This window comes from Castor canadensis, chromosome 4 (assembly GCF_047511655.1).
Source record: "Castor canadensis chromosome 4, mCasCan1.hap1v2, whole genome shotgun sequence".
Lineage (NCBI taxonomy): Eukaryota > Metazoa > Chordata > Mammalia > Rodentia > Castoridae > Castor > Castor canadensis.
In genome coordinates, this window is record NC_133389.1 from 141,212,174 (window position 1) to 141,225,143 (window position 12,970).

General features: G+C 38.1%; 1 non-coding gene across 1 annotated transcript; it reads right to left on the reverse strand.

The window, feature by feature from the left end:
• Positions 1–540: 540 nt before the first annotated feature.
• On the reverse strand, positions 541–604 carry LOC141422888 (U7 small nuclear RNA). Its single transcript, XR_012447591.1, has one exon. It is a non-coding gene; the product is annotated as a U7 small nuclear RNA (small nuclear RNA).
• Between the last annotated feature and the right edge of the window lie 12,366 nt (positions 605–12,970).

A 12,970-nucleotide genomic window follows, 5' to 3' on the forward strand; every position in this document is an offset into this window, starting at 1 on the left:
TCTAGACCTTTCACAAATTTTCTCCTTCATAAAAATGAAGTTATTGAACTAGGGAGTCTTAACTTTAAAAAATATGTGGTTTTATTAGTTAGGAACCTGAAAGCATTATAGGAATATAATAGGTAACATAATACAGCATAAACATACTCTGTTTCTGATTTGATAGCATCTATTTCTTAGGACCTGTGAACTTTCAAAGACAGAATTTATTATAATGCTTTCTAAATCTCTCATTTTAAAAAGAAATACAGGCAATCCTTGACTTCTGATGGTTTGATTTATGAATTCTTTACTTTGCATGGTGTGAAAGTAATACATATTCACTAGAAACCATACTTTGAATTTTGATGTTTTCCTGGACTAGCAATATTCTTTCATGATGTTGAACATTGAGGGCAATTCCCAGGTAACCAACCACACTATCATGGGGATCCACACTCTACAGTGTACTGTATTCTGAAGCTAGGGTGTTCCTTCAGTTAGGTACATTAAATGCATTTTGACTTAATATTTTCTTTTCTTGTATTTGCTGGGGCGGGGGGTGGTATTGTCCAGCACCAGCCAGAAAACCTGTTAAACAAATTCTGAAAGAGCTTTAACACTTCTTAACTTAGTATTTGCCTAATTTAAGCAACCTGTTTTATTTTACTTGATCTGGGGGCCTGGTTGAAGTAGCAGAGTGCCTGCCTAGCAAGCATGAGGTCCTGAGATCAAACCCCAGTACCACACACACAAAAAGAAACTATTTTATTAACTTATTTTTGAAACAGATTCTCACTGTGTTGCCCAGACTAGTCTCACACTCCTGGGCCCAAATTATCCTCCTTTCTTAGCCTCCTGAGCAACTGAAACTAGAGGTATATGTCACTGCATCTGGCAGCATCTGTACTTTAAAATAAGGATTTTGGTCTAATAACTTGAAAGTGTGGGAGCATTTGTTGGAACATTAGAGTATTGTGACATTAATAAAAAGCAAAACTAGTATGATTTTTAAATATTTCTTCTTTCAGCCATTAAAACATTTTCAGTTCAAAAAATTCTGAAATTATCTGAATGTATTTCTTATATTATTAGATTTTTACTTATTGTAAATGGGTGCATGTACCATAATAAGGGATGTATTTCTTTTTTATAACAGATGAATCCCCTCACCTTGTACAAGTAATATATGCTAATAAAAATACAAATTTGGGGCCTAACAACTTCTTTGATTCTTCATTTTTCTCACAGAGGTTCTTATGCTTATAAAAATATTAAATAAAACTTGTATGCGTCTCTCCTCTTCTTACATTAGTCTCATTCTCAGCTTTAGCCATAGAATCTAAGGAGGTAGAAGGAAGTTTTTCCTCCCCTACACAAGAAAGAAGGCTTATTTCTTCTTCTGTTCTAAGGTAGTCAGTGGCACATCAAAGACTTTGAGATTCCTTTCTTCAAAACCAGTTTTCTCCTTAAGTAAGTACCTAGACCTAAGAAATGAAAGCCATACTATAAAGATTTTATTTTGGAATTCCAAAGTTTTATTTGTCCTTCAACCAAAAAGCAATACTTACAAATGAGTAGACATGAAAAAAGAACCTTTCAGTGTCTAAAAATACCTGATTAGAAGTGTTTTTGGAGGGGATTCCAAGATGGTGGCTAGAGGCAGGAAGCAGAAAGCGAGCCTCCTATAGTGAAATCTTTGAGAGACACTGTAGACACACTTTACAGGCAAAATCACCAAGAAGAGACAAAACTTTGACCCCTCCACACCTTCAGCCGGCAAAGAGAATCTCCACTTCATGTTAAACGGAGAAACAAAGAGGGCCCCCGGGCCACCAGTCACCCATGCCCAGATGGCTTGGGAAGATGTGGACAAGGTGAGCTTTGCAGTACTGTAGTACTCCCACACACAACCCTGGGCCAGACCATCATAGCCCCCTGGACAGAATGACCTCCACCCGGGGAAAAAAGAGAAACTGACTAATAAGCAATAGAACAATAAAGACACGTGGGAAAGAGGGTGGGGAACACTGAGCACCAAAGATTGGGGGAAGGGAATCCTTCCCAGAACTGTAAATAAACAAGCCGGGCAGGCAGGAGAGGCTCTGGTGGGAGTGGGGGTGTGCGCCCAGCAACCAGAAGCGGGAAAGCTTGTGAGAGTGGCGGAGGGAGGAAAACTCCACAGGAGAGGAGGGAAGACCCACTTCCCACGTGAGCTGTAAACAAACATGGCGGCTGGCAGGAGCAGCAGCACCACCCAGTAATCAGGAGCAGAAAAGCTTGTGAAAGTGGCAGAGGGAGGAAAACTCCACAGGAGAGGAGGGAAGACCCACTTCCCACATGAACTGTAAATAAACATGCAGGCCTGAGAAAGTGGGTGCAGTGTCACCTTCCCCGGTGTGCTTGGAAAGAGGAAAGCTTGTAGCAGAGGCTCCCACACAGGAGAACTCTGAGTAAACAAAGACTGCAGGGCTAGGTGAGTGCTAAGCTCACCCCAGAGATCTGCATAAATAATGCCTCCAGCAACAGAAGGTTGACAGCAGTGTGCAGGCAAGCCACAGCCACACATACCATTCTCAGAACTATCTCCAGATTCTTTTTGTTTTCTCTTTTTCTCCCTACCTTTGATGAGAGAACAACCGAATTACACCTGCATGCTGAAAAACTTACTGGAATTGTATTGCATTTGAACTTGGGACACTTGGTGGGTTTTTTGTGTGTGTGTGTGTGTGTGTGTGTAGTTTTGTTCTACTTTATGCATCCCCTTTGATGAGACAACTACAGAACAACATCTGAGGCACCATCTCCAGGATTGGAGACTGAGATGGACACCCAAATTAATAAGACTGAAACTTCATTGCATTTGAACTTGGAGGTTTTTTGTTTTTTTTTTAAATTTTCTATTTTTCACTTTATTTTATTTTATTTTTATATTTGGATATTTCTTTCATTTACTTATTTTTTATTTTTATTCTTATCTTTACTTTTTTATTTTTTATTTTCAATCATCTGTCTCTCTAATGCCTATTCAGCTTATGGTCAATTAGTACACTAACGTTCCATATTTACACCTTTGAAACTTTCTTGTCTGATTCCTTCTTCTGTTTTTTCCTTCTTGCCTGTTTATTTGTTTTTCCCTTTTCTTTAACTTCTTGCTTTCCATCTCAGCTCACCCTTCCATTCTAAATATTACCATTGTTATTATTACAAGCTAGAAAATACTTAATTGCACACAGAACAGGGACAGTAACAACACCAAAGACAATGACGGGAAGACAGAAAAAACAGGGAAACCAGTTTCTCCACAGCAAAACAATTAGTACAGGAACCAGAGGGGAATGAAGAAAACAGAAGCTCAGATCCAGAATCCAACAAAATGAAGATAAACTATGCCAAAGGACCCAAAGAAGCCCACAAGAATAATTTAAAAGAAGACATACTACAAGTACTCAATGAGAATTTTATAGAGATGATACTGGATAGGGTCAACCAAAATGTACAGGAGACACTCAAGAAATTCCAAGGCAACAAAAATAGAGAATTTGAAAAAGCAAAAGAAGAAATAAAGGAAACCATAGAAACACTGTATAAACACCAAAGTGAAAGAGAGAACACGATGAATAAACGGATAAATGAACTCAGGACAAAAATAGACAACATTAAAGAGGAAACCACCCAGGATATGGAAAACCTCAGAAAAAAGAACAAAACAGAACTGCAAAACAAAATGGAAGGCCAATCCAGCAGAATAGAACAAACAGAAGACAGAATCTCAGAACTTGAAGATGAAATGGTAATTAAAGGAAAAACCAAAGAACTATTAATTAAACAACTCAAGACCTGTGAAAAGAAAATGCAAGAACTCACTGACTCCATCAAAAGACCAAACTTGAGAATCATGGGCATCGAAGAAGGAGAAGAGGTGCAAGCGAAGGGAATGCATAATCTATTCAACAAAATAATAATGGAAAATTGCCCAAATCTAGAGAAAGATATTCCCATACAGATGCAAGAGGCCTCCAGGACACCAAACAGACCAGATCAAAATAGAACTACTCCACGACATATCATCATTAAAACAACAAGTTCAGAAACTAAGGAAAGAATATTGAAGGCTGTAAGAGAGAAAAAACAAGTAACATACAAAGGTAAACCCATCAAAATCACAGCAGACTTCTCAACAGAAACATTAAAAGCAAGAAGAGCGTGGAGTGAGATCTTCCGGGCACTGAATGAAAATAACTTCAACCCCAGGATACTCTACCCAGCAAAACTGTCATTCAAAATAGATGGAGCAATAAAAGTCTTCCATGATAAGCAGAAACTAAAACAATATGTGACCACAAAGCCACCACTACAAAAGATTCTGCACACAGAAAGTGAAACCCAACTTAACCATGAAAAGACAGGCAGCACCAAACCACAGGAAAAGAAAAAGCAAGACAGTAGAGAGTAACCTCAACTTAGGTACACACAATCAAACTTTCAAACAACTAAGACAACTAAATGGCAGGAATCACCACATACCTATCAGTACTAACGCTTAATGTTAACGGACTTAATTCACCCATCAAAAGGCACCCCTTGACGAAATGGATTAAAAAGGAAGATCCAACAATTTGTTGCTTACAGGAGACCCATCTCACTGACAGAAATAAGGATAGGCTTAGGATGAAAGGCTGGAAGAAGATTTACCAAGCCAATGGCCCCAGAAAACAGGCAGGAATAGCAATAACTCAAAATGGATCAAGGATCTTAATATCAGACCACAAACTCTAATGTTAATACAGGAAAGAGTAGGAAATACTCTGGAATTAGTAGGTATAGGTAAGAACTTTCTCAACGAAACCCGAGCAGCACAGCAACTAAGAGATAGCATAGATAAATGGGACTTCATAAAACTAAAAAGCTTCTGTTCATCAAAAGAAATGGTCTCTAAACTGAAGAGAACACCCACAGAGTGGGAGAAAATATTTGCCAGCTACACATCAGACAAAGGACTGATAACCAGAATATAAAGGGACCTTAAAAAACTAAATTCTCCCAAAACTAATGAACCAATAAAGAAATGGGCAAGTGAACTAAACAGAACTTTCTCAAAAGAAGAAATTCAAATGGCCAAAAAACACATGAAAAAATGCTCAGCATCCCTTACAATAAAGGAACTGCAAATTAAAACCACACTAAGATTCCACCTCACCCCTGTTAGAATAGCCATCATTAGCAACACCACCAACAGATGGGAATGTAAACTCGTACAACCACTCTGGAAAAAAATTTAAAAAGCTAAACATTGATCTACCATTTGATCCAGCAATACCACTCTTGGGGATATACCCAAAAGACTGTTACTCCAGAGGCACCTGCACACCCATGTTGATTGCGGCACTATTCACAATAGCCAAGTTATGGAAACAGCAAAGATGCCCCACCACCGATTCGCTGGTAAATGGATGGAATTGGAGAACATTATTCTGAGTGAGGTTAGCCTGGCCCAAAAGACCAAAAATCGTATATTCTCCCTCATATGTGGACATTAGATCAAGGGCAAACACAACAAGGGATTGGACTTTGAGCACATGATAAAGGTGAGAGCACACAAGGGAGGGGTGAGGATAGGTAAGACATGTAAAAAATTAGCTAGCATTTGTTTCCCTTAACACAGAGAAACTAAAGCAGATACCTTAAAAGCAACTGAGGCCAATAGGAAAAGGGGACCAGGAACTAGAGAAAAGGGTAGATCAAAAAGAATTAACCTAGAAGGTAACACACACACACACAGGAAATTAATGTGAGTCAACTCCCTGTATAGCTATCCTTATCTCAACCAGCAAAAACCCTTGTTCCTTCCTATTATTGCTTATACTCTCTCTACAACAAAATTAGAAATAAGGGCAAAATAATTTCTGCTGGGTATTGAGGGGTGGGGGGGAGAGGGAGGGGGCGGAGTGGGTGGTAAGGAAGGGGGTGGTGGCAGGGGGGAGAAATGACCCAAGCCTTGTATGCACATATGAATAATAAAATATAAAAAAAAAGTTAAAAAAAAAGTGTTTTTGGACATATTCAAGCAGGATATTGCATTGTACTGTACTTAGAATGTGCAGCTATAGATTAATTGTACACAATTTTCTTTTTACTTATTTTTTGTGTCACATTTTTTATAATTTGAAAATATAATCTGACAATGTCTCCTTTTTATATCTGGCTATTTAATTAATTGACTCCTTAACTATAATAATCATCAGTCTTTATAGAAATAGTAATATACTGATAGTTGCACTAGTTTAGGACTTAAAAATTATAGACTGTCATGATGGAAAAGAGAGAAATGAAAACTAGAATTAATGTTAAAATAAAGGAGAAGATTATATTGCTATCAGCAAAAGTTAGAAATTGGTGGTCAGATGGAGAGTGCATCTTTCTGGGAGGTTTAATTTCTATGTACTTTGTGCCTACCATTATGTGTGGTAGTTTTCATAGCTAAAGATATTTTGTTCAGGGTCAACATAAGGATCTGGAGTGAGGTATTTCAGACACTGAATAAAAATAATTTCAGCCCTAGGATACTCTACCCAGCAAAACTATCATTCAAAATTGACAGAGGAATAAGTTTTCCATGATAGACAGAAACCAAAACAGTATATGACCACCAAGCCACCAGTACATAAGATTCTACAAGGAATTCTGCACACAGAAGATGAAAGCAAACAAAACCATGAGAGAACGGGAAGTATCAAACCACAGGAGAAGAAAAGACAAGGAATCAGAGAATAGCATTGATTTGGCTGCACACAATCAAACCCTTAAACAGCAAAAACAACTAAATGGCAGAATTTACCATATACCTATCAATATTAACACTGAATGTCAGTGGATTCAACTCCTCCATCAAAAGACACCATTTGGCAAATTGGATTAAAAAGGAATCTCCAACAATCCGTTGTTTACAAGAGACCTACCTTATTGACAGAAATAAACCCTGGCTTAGGATGAAGGGCTGGAAGAAGATTTACCAAGCTAATGGCCCCCCAAAACAGGCAGGAGCAGCAATACTTACATCAGACAAAGTAGACTTCAAACTTACATTAGTCAAATGAAACAACGTCACTTCATACTAATCAAAGGGGCAACACATCACAAGGAAATAACAATCATGAACCTATATGCACCCAATGTCAGTGCACCCAACTTCACCAAACATACACTAAAGGACTTGAAAGCACATATAGACTCCAACACAGTGGTAGTAGGAGATTTTAGTACCCCTCTATCACCAATATATAGGTCATAAAGACAAAAATATCAACAAAGAAATCCTAAAACTAAATGACACCATAGATCAAATGCACCTAACTGATGTCCACAGACTATTTCATCCTGCACCAGTACAATATACATTCTTCTCAGCAGCGTCTGGAACTTTCTTCAAAATAGACCATATCTTAGGGCTCAAAAGGAAGCATCAACAAATATAAGAAAATAGAAATAACCCCCTGTATACTATCTGATCACAATGTAATAAACTAGAACTCAGTGACAAAAGCAGCAACAGAAAATACCCACACAATTGGAGGCTAAACAACACATTGCTCAATGATCAGTGGGTTATAGAAGAAATAAGAGAGGAAATCAAAAAGTTCCTGGAATTTAATGAAAATGAAAACACAACCTATCAGAACCTAAGGAACACAGCAAAGGCAGTCCTAAGAGGAAAGTTTATAGCCATGAGTGCATACATTAAAAGGACAGAAAGATCTCAAATGACCTAATGCTACATCTCAAACTCCTAGAAAAACAAGCACAAGCTAAATACAAGACAAACAGAAGGAGAGAAATAATAAAAATGAGGGGCAAAATAAATAGAGGACAAAAAAATACAAAGAATCAACAAAACAAAAAGTTGATTCTTTGGAAAAATAAACAAGATTAACAAGCCCCTGGCAAATCAGACTAAAATGAGGAGGGAAAAGATCCAAATTAGTAAAATCAGAAACAAAAAAAGGGAGCTAACAGGAAGGAAGTATATAATGTATACTAACACCAAGGAAATACAGGGAATCATCAGGGACTACTTTGAGAACCTATATTCAAATAAATTGGAAAATCTTGAAGAAGTGGACAAATTTCTAGATACTTATAACCATCCAAAACTGAACCAACAGGATATTAACCACCTAAACAGATCAATGACACATAATGAAATTGAAGCAACAATAGAGTCTCCCTAAAAAGAAAAGTCCAGGACCTGATGGATTCTCTGCTAAATTTTACCAGACCTTTAAAGAAGATCTAATACCAATACTCCTTAAACTTTTCCACAAAATAGATGGAAAACCATCTAACTCATTCTATGAAGACAATATAACACTCATCCTAAAACTGGACAAAGACACATCCAAAAAAGAGAACTACCAGCCAATCTCCTTTATGAACATTGATGCAAAAATCCTCAATAAAATAATGGCAAACTGAATTCAACAACACATCAGAATGATCATTCACCATGACCAAATTGGCTTTATGGCAGGGATGCAGGGATGGTTCAATATACACAAATCATTAAATGTAATACAGCACATTAATAGAAGCAAAGACAAAAACCACTTGATCATCTCAATAGATGCAGAAAAAGCCTTTGATAAGATTCAATACCATTTCATGTTAAAAGCTCTAAGGAAACTAGGAATAGAAGGAATGTACCTCAACATTATAAAGGCTATATATGGCAAACTTATAGGCAACATCATACTTAATGGGGAAAAATTGAAACCATTTCATGAGAGGTTATTAAGATGGTCAATATCTCTATTTACCTTGTTGGTAAATAGAGAAGTATAAACTAAAATGACAAGTAGACACTGTTACATTATCTACAATTAAAAGTCTGAGAATATCAGTTATAAGAATATGGATCAGGAATTAAGCAAGATTCTAGATTGCTGACAGCCTCCACTTCCCTGTGTCTCCATGAATCTAAAAGAAAACCTCAAGTTCTTTGCTTCAAGGAGAAGTAATCAACTTAGTACACTAAAAAAAAAAAAAAAGGGTTGGGGAGGGACGCCAGTATAAGGATAGAAAGTAACTAGAGATACCAACCCCTACCTAAACCTCTAAAAGCACAAATCTGCCATGGATGCAAAGGCACAGAACCAGATCTGCTCCACCCTATGCCCCTCCTTAGCACAAGTTTTTAGTTTTTGGTGTTTTAGTTTTTTTCCCTGCCTGGATCTGAATTGCTTCCCATTGAGCCACTCATGAGGGCCACCAAGACAACTGCACAGAGGGCTAACAGCAGATCAGCAAACCTTGTCCAGGCTGACCAGCATCTGTGCATCACCATCCAGACAAGAAAGATGGGATCAGAAACCAACCACATAGGTGAGATGGATTCCGTCCCAGGGGATACCATATGGGCCAACCCAGTATGCCAGAAGCAAATTTATCTGACCTTCAAGAAAACTTTTGACTAAATGGACAGACTAAAGTTGCCCAGCCTTAAATATATATAAGGACTTGGTGAGACAGAAACCAACAGACTCCCAGTGTAGACACAGCAAACTGGTGGAGATGTAGATCTTTTATACACACTGATTTGTCTGAATGCAGGGTGAGAGCCATGTACTTCACATGACTGAAGGGGCCCTGGTGAAAGAGAGCAGGGGGTGGTGTGAATAGTAGGTCATGTGTTCTTAGCTACCACTGACTGTGGCTGCAAATCACACACACACACATTTCAACAGGAAGGTTCACCTGAGGCCTTGCAGTCCCCCAAACAGCTCTTCCAGCAAAGTGCTTTGTTAAGAGAATTGCTCTGGAGTAGGCCAACCACACACTCCAAGCTGTCCCCCCAATGCTTTCCCCAACCTGTACCACAAGCTAGCAATTTCCACTCATTGCAAAAACCTTTTTACTGGGAAAACAAGACTGATAGGCTGGAAACTTCCAGAAGTGTAACCCTGCCTATCTAAAGCTTTTCCCCATAACAATCATGGCAAGAAGGACTAACTTGGACAAAACATGGGGAATAACAACACTTCAGCAAAAAATAGGAACTTTTTTTGTCATCTAATTTGTTTTGTTTTGGCTGTTTCTTTTTTCTTTTAAATCTGGTTACATGCCAGAATCTCTTTTTTTTCTCTTTCTTAATTTTATTTTGTTTTTCCCAAACCATTCTCAATTTTCTGTAATAACTATATAGCTCTCTCTAATATGATTATCTCCTACCCTCCCCTTTTTCTATCCTCCACCTTTCCTCCCTTCCCCATGCCCACTCCCTATACAACTCAATTTCCAATCCTTATGCCTTTGAAACAGTAGTAAGCTCCCAGATCATCTCTCTCTAGGAAAGCCTTTTGTTCCCATACAACCTTAGAGGAGAGACAGATAAGAGTTCCAATTGTTCTTTACTCATTCAAATATTTGGTTTATGCTGAATTTTCAGCCTTGTTACTGCATATACAAGGATATAAAAGAGAAGCTTAGCCCAACACATGTGCAAATCACAATGTAGAAATTTAAACATGAAAAACCAAGGCAATGTCTCCCCTCCAAATTGCCACAACAGCTCACATATAAAGCTGAAGCCACATATAAAGCATTGGCTAAAGTGACTGGTAGAGAACTCAGAAGTCTACAACTAAAAATGATTAATGACCTCAAGGAGGATTCAAATGACCAGATAGAAGAAGTTAGGAAGCCAATTCAAGAACTAGATAAGAAAGCAACATGGAAATTCAGCAAGGAAGTGGGAATTATTTTAAAAAAAAAAATCAAGTAGAAATGTTAGAAATAAAAAACTCCATAAATCAATGAAAACCATAGTGGATAGTATTATCAGCAGTCAAAATGAAGCAGAAGAAAGAATATCAGAGATGGAAGACAAAATCAAGGTGATATTACAGACAATCACAAAGGGAAAAAAATTCATTTCTATGATTACAACATATAAGAACTCTGGGACATGATCAAAAGACCAAACCTAATAATCATGGGATAGAATAGGGAGCTAGAATGCAAACTGAAGGTATAGGAAACCTATTCACTGAAATAATGGTAGAAAATTTCCAAGTCTGTTTATTGATACAGACACCCATATACAGGAGGCATTTCAAACTCCAAAGAGACATGGCCAGAAAAGAACAACTTCACGTCATATCATAATTAAAGTGCCCAGACTAGAAAACGAAATGATGCTGGAAGCTGCAAGAGAACAGCAGCAGCTCACATGAAAAGGTAAACACATAAAAATCATCTCAGACCTCTCAGCACAGACCTTAAAAGCCAGGAAAGCATGAAACAATGTAATCCAAGCTCAGAGAGAATAACTACCAACCAAGAATGGTATATCCAGAAAGCTGCCCTTCAGCCTCAATGGAGAAATAAGCACCTTCCAGAATAAGAATAAACTATAGTAGTTCATGTCCACCAAGCCTGAATTACAGAAGATACTTAAGAGAATATTTCATACAGAAGAGGAAGAAAAACAATCACAAACATGAGAGCCCAGGAAAGAGGAGCTGATGAAGCTAGGAAAATATCAAGCATGGTCAACTCAGAAAATGAATTTAAAACCCAAAATGACCAATGCCAAAAGTAAAGAGCAATCAACACTAGACACAACCTGGGGAAAAAAAGCAGTACATACTCTGAATCATAACCCTAAAGGTAAATGGACATAATTTTCCAATCAAAGACACAGACTGTCTGATTGGATCAAAAAACAAGATCCAATAATCTGTTGTCTACAAGAAACACAACTCACAAGCAAAGACATACACAAACTAAAAATGAAAAGTTAGAAAATGATATGTAAGTCTTGAGAAGTCAAAAGAAGCAGGAGTAGCTATTCATATATCAGACAAACAGATTTTAAGCAAAAATAAGTCAGGAGAGATAAAGAATGTAATATATAATACATATTAATATAGCAGCAAGAAGACATAACAACTCTAAATATATATGCTCTGAACAATGGTGCACCCAAGTTCACAAAACTTCTGAGCATAAATGAACAGATAGGTCCAAATATAATAAAAATGGGCGATCTCAATATCCCACTCTCAAAAGGTCCTGTCTTGGGGGTTGGTATTTTTAATGGTGCTGGTTCAGTCTGTTATCAGAAGACTTCCAAATTCTTTGTGTTGTTATGTGCTAGTGTCACAGGCCAGAGAACTGACTTATGAGGCAGCTGATTGATGAGCCAAAGCCAGTATATAAAGTAGGATTTATTAGAGAGAAAGGAAAGGCTACAGCTAGAGAAGTGCAGCGGAGCCTGGAAGCTGGTAGCTCACTGCACAGGTGAAGGCTGGGTTTTTGTGGACATTTTAACTTTGCGTTAGGTGGGTTTTTCTCATTGGCCATGGATTCTCAGGCTTTCTCAGGTGAACAGATTTGGTTTGCACCTATATTAGGGAAGGGGAAACAATCTTGAGAGCATTTTGCTCATCAGCCCTGTGGCAGATCTCTATCTCTCCTTTAGGATGCAGGAATGCAGGCCTCCATTTCCTCAGGATGTAGGAATGCTATTGCCCTCCATGGGGAATGGGATACTCACTCATCTGCCTTAGGTTATCAGACCCAACAGTGTCTTGCAGGAAGACACATGGGTGTAGAGGGAGTTTGTTAAAAGTTAGGGAAAGGGAAATACAAAGGGGAGCTTGGTGGATGCAGGTGGAGTTTGCCAGTTGAAAGAGCATGCTTCTGTTTCTCAGGTACATTTAAAATTTATGCTAATCTATGGGAAGGGAACCAGGTGATCCCCATCCAATAATCAATGAGTGGGGAGGGCCATGGGCAGTTCAGGCCAAGTGACGTGGTCTCTGAGCTAAAGCATGTTTAATCTGAGATGTAATATTGTTTTATGAGTCCCAAACTTTCCTTAATTTTAGCCTGCCAGTGGGAGGAGGGAGGAGGTGGAGAAAAGGTATAGAAGGGCGGATATGGTATAAATACCATGTACACATGTATGTAAATGAAAAAAATGATACCTGCT